Source organism: Armigeres subalbatus, unplaced genomic scaffold (genome assembly GCF_024139115.2).
Source record: "Armigeres subalbatus isolate Guangzhou_Male unplaced genomic scaffold, GZ_Asu_2 Contig30, whole genome shotgun sequence".
NCBI lineage: Eukaryota > Metazoa > Arthropoda > Insecta > Diptera > Culicidae > Armigeres > Armigeres subalbatus.
The window spans coordinates 240114-249347 of record NW_026943042.1 but is presented as its reverse complement, the minus strand read 5'-3'; the positions used below and the strand labels follow the sequence as shown (position 1 = coordinate 249347).

At 45.8% G+C, this 9234-nt stretch overlaps 1 pseudogene; it reads right to left on the bottom strand.

Moving 5' to 3' along the window:
- Window positions 1-371: 371 nt before the first annotated feature.
- Window positions 372-9234, bottom strand: part of LOC134203958 (uncharacterized) — a 59323-nt pseudogene continuing 50460 nt past the window's right edge.

Genomic DNA, 9234 nt, shown 5'->3' with positions numbered 1-9234 from the left:
TCTACATATAAATTAAATTCGAAATGGTTTTGTAATTTTTTGGGAAAGGTCTCAAGAAATGCCACAAAGATTCGTATAAACATTTTTCAAATGTGATAAGAAATATATAAAATTACTTGAGGTCATTTATGGGTTATCCCATTGGAACTTCCCCAGTCAGTTTCCAACGACATCACGGATCATGTGACCGTTTAAGACTTCAAATGCCAATTTGAAAATAGCATGCGTTCAGCCAAATCCAGCAACGATAAAAGCGTGCCTGCGTCATCATCAAAGTGCCTGCCGAAATGGCAACGACATGACCGGGTATTTACCTTTCACACGTTCCCGTTGCCGTGCGGATTTGGACCTAACCTGCCGATTTTTCAAATTCACACGCGTTCGGTTAGCCCGGCCAGCAAATGTCGGCGCATCGATCGAGCCGGATTTATGACGGCCAGTGCAAAGGAAATATAATGCAATCCCTCGGCTCGAAAGGAAGAGATACCCCACGGTACCTGCCTGGTCCACAGCGCTTCGGTTCGACCTAATGGTGCTGTAAACCAGAGATAGGCTAATGCTACATTAATGATAATAATATTTCATTATGATTAATCAATCCATTAAAGTAGAACAAACCTGATGGGGCTCTCGCTCGCCTCATCCGTCTTTAGCTGGGTCGATCAGGGTCCAGTCTGTCGGTGCTCTATGGGTGCTTGCTGAGAAATGCCTCCAAGAATGGCAAGTCGGCAAAAGCGTGATGTTGGTGTGTGGATTTATTTGCGCTAATTTGGTGGGAAATAGAGATATTAGACGTTTTGTGGCTGGTTGAGGGTGCCTCGGGACGTCACTCAGAAGATTTGATAAAAGGTCGTGCAAACCTTGCCGGGGAACCGTTAGATTGTGATGCCGGCCGCGGACATATACATCAGTGCAAGTGTAGAAATATTTTGATAGAGCTGCGCAATTGATCGTGGTCAAAGGGCACCCATCGGAATGTCCTATCTCAGGGGCTGCTTCTTCTACACACACGGCCGAGGCATCTCCAATCAACCTGTCGCAGTCAACCAGTAATCTACAATCGGATGAAAAGTGTAATAAAAGTATTTTAATTGAAAATTAATTGCATCTTCTACCTTCATCGTGCATTGCGAATGCGCTCTTCTATCAGATGGGGTCCGCGTACGCGCTATACATATGATTTAATTGCCATAAAGGAGCTGTCAGACGGAGATTCTACGGGGGTAGATAAGCGATATGGTCGACCCCGAAGAAATGGATGCGAGGTATTGCGGTGTTACTGCTCTGCAAAATGGGAAGATCCCCGCAAAGCCGTTAGGGAACGATCAAAGTGATGGCCGTCATCATAGCCGGATCATGGCGTAATTTATTGCGATATAGCAACTGTCACAAGGTTGAATTTTGACCCGATATCTCCGGGATTATTCAAGCGTTGGAATTGTTGATGTGGTTATGTGGTCACAATTATTTCATTAGCGCAGATGCAGAAATCAATATTCAAAGATGTCGTCAGTTGAAACTTATTTTGTATTGATATTACAGCTACAGAGTATACTTTAAGGTGCTTTCGCACTTGTGTAGTAGGGGGAATGACGGCCTTGGCAGGTTTTGTTCTATTATTGGCAGGGGGTTTTTAATGACTGACTATGCTCAAATTTGGCATAAACATTCTTTGCATATCATAGAATATTTTGGCCACATTTCATAAAATTTGGTCGACAAAAACCCCCCTGCCAATAATAGAACAAAACCTGCCAAAGCCGTCTTTCCCCCTACATATTTTATATTGTGTTGAATCGCTCAACAAACGCTGAAAACAATAACGGAAATTTGTACCTCTCTCATCTCTTATTTCAAAGGTCTGACGAACGTAACTTGCAATCAACATTCCCAAGGCGTATTTTAAGGCCTATTAACAACCATTTTCTGAAGATTTTTTTCCACAGTTGTTGCCGGATACGTATTCAGAAAATACATTAGAGGCAAAGTACAACTTACATTTGTGCCACCGCAGCCAATGATTTTCGTACGCCGCTGGTAGTTCATTTCATTTATTTAGTTAACATCTAAACAGATAACACTGAATCAACAATTTGACACCACAATGCACGGTTCGAGGCCGCATCTCTCCATCCTCGGATACGCCCCACGCTCGCCAAGTCGTTTTGCACCTGGTCTGCCCATCTCGATCGTTGCGCTCCACGCCGTCTCGTACCTGCCGGATCGGAAGCGAACACCATCTTTGCAGGGTTGCTGTCCGGCATTCTTGCAACATGTCCTGCCCATCGTACCCTTCCGGCTTTAGCTACCTTCTGGATACTGGGTTCGCCGTAGAGCTGGGCGAGCTCATGGTTCATTCTTCGCCGCCACACACCGTCTTCTTGTACACCGCCAAAGATGGTCCTAAGCACCCGTCTCTCGAATACTCCGAGTGCTTGCAAGTCCTCCTCGAGCATTGTCCATGTTTCATGTCCGTAGAGGACAACCGGTCTTATAAGCGTCTTGTACATGACACATTTGGTGCGGTGGCGAATCTTTTTCGACCGCAGTTTCTTCTGGAGCCCGTAGTAGGCCCGACTTCCACAGATGATGCGCCTTCGTATTTCACGACTAACGTTGTTGTCAGCCGTTAGCAAGGATCCGAGGTAGACGAATTCTTCGACCACCTCGAAGGTATCCCCGTCTATCGTAACACTGCTTCCCAGGCGAGCCCTGTCGCGTTCGGTTCCGCCCACAAGCATGTACTTTGTCTTTGATGCAGTCACCACCAGTCCAACTTTTGTTGCTTCAAGTTTCAGGCGGGTGTTCAGTTCTGCCACCTTTGCAAATGTTCGGCCGACAATGTCCATGTCATCCGCGAAGCAAATGAATTGACTGGATCTGTTGAAAATCGTACCCCGGCTGTTACACCCGGCACGGCAAATGCTGGGTAACGCGTACCATTGGTACTTCGCGTACCTGAAGGAATTAAATAGACTTCATCTCGTGGTCCTTAGCCTTTTACCCAGCAACTCCTATCCCTACCTCCCCGCGGTGCTGGCCGGGATACGAGCAACCTTAGGGAAGATCGGGTAACCAAGCCCGGTGGGAACTATGGTCGTATGCTGACAGGGAAGGGGGGGTTTGCTCCTCTCTTATTGAGCGTCTGTTCTCCATGTCAGGATCGGCTCACAACAGCATCTGTTTTCCATGTTAGGGGTGGCTGATCATCGTCCGAGTGCCAGCGAGGGACTCTAAGTGAAACTGTGCACCATAGTCCACCGGAAATAAGGAGGAATGGTCCTCCGGAAATTTAGGGGGTTTGGTGTCAGGCCCTGCAAGCCAGCCTTTAAAAAATCATAAGCAACGAACAATCAACAAGAGAGTACGGACCGGAACCATCGGCGAAGACCACTGCGAAGACCACGCTATTGTCACCTCGAAGCGCAGCAGAAGTCTGAGTATGGACTGCACATGCTGAGGTAGGAGTCGAGGTACCTATCGACACCTCGAGGCATGGCAGTGGAGTGTTAGAGTGAGCACCCGAAAAAGGGTCACATGGAGCGAATGGTCTTTGGAGAAGCTGCTTTGGCGGCAGGGTAGCAGTGGGTTGTACCCACACACCTACAGTTGCGCACATGTGGTGCATGGGGAGTGTCCCTGCTTCGGCAGGGTAGCGTGTGGTCTGCTTCGGCAGTGATGTGATTGATCTGCTCGTGCTGAGGCAGGAGTGTCGTAGCGTAATATCTGTAGGCCCAGGCAGTTACCGCTATTGACACCTCGAGGCCTGGCAGCGGGAGAGCATCCAAGTAAGACTCAAATGGAGTGAATGGTGTGCGAGCACCCAAGTCAGTCTCGCATAGGACGAGTGCCTGTGTGAGCGATAATGAGCGAGTACGCTTAGTACTGCCATCCCCTCAGAAGTAGTACTGCGAGGTAGTTCCTGGGGGACACGATGGTGGAGCCCAAGGGAGTTTAGTCGGTATTACCGGTATGGTCGAGTCCGACACTCCAGTACACTTCCGTGTGGTAGTTTGGCAACTACAATGCACGTGTACTGGGTTAGTGTGTAAATGCATTCTCCCTTGTAAAAAAAAAAAAAAGACCACTGCGACGAAAAGGGACTAGCGATTGGAAACTCGGTTCGTGGAACTGCAAATCTCTCAACTTCATCGGGAGCACACGCATACTCGCCGATGTGCTCAAGGACCGTGGATTCGGCATCGTAGCGCTGCAGGAGGTTTGTTGGAAGGGATCAATGGTGCGAACGTTTAGAGGTAATCATACCATCTACCAGAGCTGCGGCAACACACACGAGCTGGGAACAGCTTTCATAGTGATGGGCGATATGCAAAGGCGCGTGATCGGGTGGTGGCCGATCAATGAAAGAATGTGCAAGTTGAGGATCAAAGGCCGGTTCTTCAACTTCAGCATAATCAACGTCCATAGCCCACACTCCGGAAGCACTGATGATGATAAGGACGCATTCTACGCGCAGCTGGAACGTGAGTACGACAGCTGCCCAAGTCACGACGTCAAAATCATAATAGGAGATTTGAACGCTCAGGTTGGCCAAGAGGAGGAGCTTAGACCGACTATTGGAAAGTTCAGCGCTCACCGGCTGACGAACGAAAACGGCCTACGACTAATTGATTTCGCCGCCTCCAAGAATATGGCCATTCGCAGCACCTACTTCCAGCCTCCCGTATCGGTACACCTGGAGATCACCACTGCAGACAGAATCACAAATCGACCACGTTCTGATTGATGGACGGCACTTCTCCGACATTATCGACGTCAGGACATATCGTGGCGCTAACATCGACTCTGACCACTATCTGGTGATGGTTAAGCTGCGCCCAAAACTATCCGTCATCAACAATGTTCAGTACCGACGACCGCCGCGGTACGACCTAGAGCGACTGAAGCAACCTGATGTCGCCACTGCATACGCGCAGCATCTCGAGGCAGCGTTGCCGGAAGAGGGTGAGCTCGATGGGGCCCCTCTTGTGGACTGCTGGAATACAGTCAAAGCAGCCATTAACGACGCAGCGGAGAACAACGTCGGGTATATGGGTCGAAGTCGACGGAACGATTGGTTCGACGAAGAGTGCAGACAGATTCTGGAGGAGAAGGACGCAGCGCGGGCGGTCACGCTGCAGCAAGGTACCCGGCAGAACGTGGAACGTTATAGACGGAAACGGAGACAGCAGACCCGCCTTTTTCAGGAGAAGAAACGCCGCCTGGAAGAAGCGGAGTGCGAGGGGATGGAACAGCTGTGCCGTTCTCAAGATACACGCAAGTTCTATCAGAAGCTCAACGCATCCCGCAAAGGCTTCGTGCCGCGAGCCGAAATGTGCCGGGATAAGGATGGGAGCATCTTGACGGACGAACGTGTGGTGATCGATAGGTGGAAGCAGCACTACGAGGAACAATTGAATGGCGCTGAGAGTACAGGCAGTGAAAGTAAAGGCAGCGGAGGAGATGACTACGGTTCAGCGGACGATGGAAGCCAACCAGCCCCCACCTTGAGGGAAGTTAAGGATGCCATTCAACAGCTAAAGACCAATAAAGCAGCTGGTAAGGATGGTATCGGAGCTGAGCTCATCAAGATGGGCCCGGAAAAGCTGGCCACTTGCCTGCACAAACTGATAGTCAGAATCTGGGAAACCGAACAGCTACCGGAGGAGTGGAAGGAAGGAGTTATATGCCCCATCTACAAGAAAGGCGACAAACTGGAGTGTGAGAACTTTCGAGCGATCACCATCCTTAATGCCGCCTACAAAGTGATATCCCAGATCATCTTCCGTCGTCTGTCACCATTAGTGAACGAGTTCGTGGGAAGTTATCAAGCCGGAAATACGAAGACGCATCATCTGTGGAAGTCGGGCCTACTACGGGCTCCAGAAGAAACTGCGGTCGAAAAAGATTCGCCACCGCACCAAATGTGTCATGTACAAGACGCTTATAAGACCGGTTGTCCTCTACGGACATGAAACATGGACAATGCTCGAGGAGGACTTGCAAGCACTCGGAGTATTCGAGAGACGGGTGCTTAGGGCCATATTTGACGGTGTGCAAGAAGACGGTGTGTGGCGGCGAAGAATGAACCACGAGCTCGCCCAGCTCTACGCCGAACCCAGTGTCCAAAAGGTAGCTAAGCCGGAAGGGTACGATGGGCAGGGCATGTTGCAAGAATGCCGGACAGCAACCCTGCAAAGATGGTGTTCGCTCCCGATCCGGCAGGTACGAGACGGCGTGGAACGCAACGAGCGAGGTCGGCAGACCAGGTGTAAAACGACTTGGCGAGCGTGGGGCGCATTCGAGGATGGAGAGATGCGGCCTCGAACCGTGTATTCAAATTGTTGGCGTCAAATTGTTTATTCAGTGTTATCTGTTTAGATGTAAACTAAATAAATAATAAAAAAGATGCTTTCAAAGGCATCTAGGGATGTTCAAAAACTTTATGTGGCATTTCCTTAAGGAATGGTAATAAACTATGTTTAATTATACTGAGTAACCCCATTTTACAATTTTTCGATTGGCAGTTGCTTGACTCACGGCATTCCAGGGGAAAACTGAGCACCCCTAGAAACACAAAACGCCAGTATTATGAAACTACATGAGATGGGTAAAAGATCAATGAAAGAATTTTGAAAATCGGTCAACGGGCTTTCCTTCAAATCTGATTTCGGTAGGTATTCGGCGTGTTAAAGAAAACGTGGCGATTTTGTTCTAGTTCCATCTGAGCGGCCTCAGCGATGCCCGGCGATTAGTAGGCTGCCGGCGGAGGTGCCTGGCTGCTCCTGACTTAGCGGCTAAAGAAATTACCCAATGCGTTGCGTTGCGTTGTAACGGAGTATTTCGTAGATTGCATACTGAGAGTTGTCATGTATATTCTTTACCTTTCTTACCCCAATTGCTTATGGATTTCTATTTGGGATTCAATGGAAATCCAATTGGGGGTCCAAAATGATAAAACATGAAAGCTATCATTGCCGGCCACGCCCATCTTCTCCGTTACTAGGAAAGGGAAGGAAATGATGATATGACATCTACTTAACGATAGGCCAGCGACTCACCGACGCCCTCATAGATGACAAGGAATTGGATGGTGGTTTAGGAGTATCATTATAAGCATATGATAGAAAATTTGTGGAAATACGTTGGGAGTGACTTTGCTAAGAAATTTATGTCATTCCATTATCCTTGCCGATGATTTTCCTCGGATGGGGCGAAGGTATTAGCCTTGCCCTGGCTAATAGCCTAGGTTTAAGCGCCTTTGCTCGCTCTCTGAAACGAAAAAGAGCAAAAGAAATTAAATTCCCTTCCCCTGATATGATAATGATTTTGATCAACAAATCAATTCTAAGTGGATGAATAAATGATGCAAACAAGCCTCTATTGTCGTAGCAGAAGCAAACCCGCCTCAATACGACAGGCAGAAGCACATGTTTGTGATTCAAACGCGATCGACTGTTGTTCAATTTCGATACACATAGTTGGGTAGAGAGAAAAGATGTGAAATATTGCTTAAGTAGGATTCGATGGATACGGGGAATTGACTCATATGCCACCGTTATTAGCTGGTTATGGGACAGCTTTCTCGCGAGGGCAGCTGTTTTATAATTGGTAATACGTCCGTGTTCAATGGTTCAATGGTTCAATGGTTCAAGTCCCACCGGCAGCCAAACTCTCCCTCGCACACCTCATAAAAACACCCTCCAATGGCAAACCCAACTATGTGCTTCAAAACCAACATCCCTTCCAAAAAAAAAATCCGACCTTCCTTACAATTGATGACTTGTAAAAGCAAAAAAGTAAAAAATAAAAAATATATGTGTAACAAAAAAAATAAAAACACAGTAAAAAGAGTATATTTACATTCTTACACATAATGATACACAAACAAATTTATTTTTGATCATCTTGTTTTAAGATCATGAATGCTCCTTAATTCTCCAAGAAACAAAAATTTAAAAAAAAAATCATTGGATGCTCCGTAGCAGTGACTCGGTATTGCAGTTACAACAGACTTGCAGACTTTTATGGCAATAAATAGGATTTTTTCTGTGAATTAGTGTACACGGTCTTATCCCACTTCCTAATTTATTCAATATGTTATAAAATGCAACAGATAATTTGTTTACTTAAGATGGAATTCAGAGGCCATAAAATTTTAATTGAAAATAACGGATTTAATTGAAATATCAGTCTCTTGAATAAAAAGGATGAACTGTTTGTTCTACAACAAATATGATATACCTTTTAAAAACAATCCTTCTCAGTTATTTTTTATGAAAGATTTTAAGCTCTATAGTTTAATTGGAATTACCTTGGTTTTACATATGTCAATATAGTAAGGTGAATATTTTGATACATATTTTAATATTTATATTGTTAATATTTGTCTTTTGATTAAAATCATACTTATGGAATGAGCTTTCGAATCACAAGATAAACGAGCACACAGATCTAAGCCCATAAGGAATTATTAAATACTAATCCACTTGTCATAAGACGAGTTTGCACAATCCCATCCAACTCCACCACCCAATTGTGTCCCGGCAGACACGTATCTCGACCTCAACAGTAAGGTCATCCTCTGCTGAGGCCAAAACACGCATCCGCCAAGGCACAACCAAGTGGTGGAACCAAACGGGACCGTACAAACTCGTCCTATGACAAGTGAAGACAATCCACTATAAAGCTCAAAATAATTTTCTTAACTAAATACTAATGTTGGTACAAGAAAGACAGAAATCGTAGCATTTCTGACTTTTAAATCAGAAAATATACAGCAAATTTCATTGAATAATAAAAATAGAATGTAACGCAGACTAAAAGCAAATGGATAACAAGGATAATCTGAAAGGGCTCACCGAATTTTCGTGGAAATGAGTTGGCGTATGTTTGAGATATCCGAGGTCCATCGTCTTGTTTGAATTAGTAAAGTATGGTTCAATTCTTGAGCACATATTCTCGTCTTCATCAGCATTTGTTGTTCAATGGCGCCCTCAGAATCACAATCCTTTAGTCACTTTGGTCCACCTCTTTTAAACTTTCACTGTTGATTTTTCTGCAATTTTTCATACTTGCAAAGATAACTTTCACATTTTTTTAAAATTTTCATTCATCCAAAAAAATACAGCCAAACTGTTGCCTGCCATCTTTCAAAAACGGTTTACTCTGTAGTAATTTTCTTGACGGAACAGGAAGTACAGACAAGCGGGTCCATCTGAATTTTTGATTAGC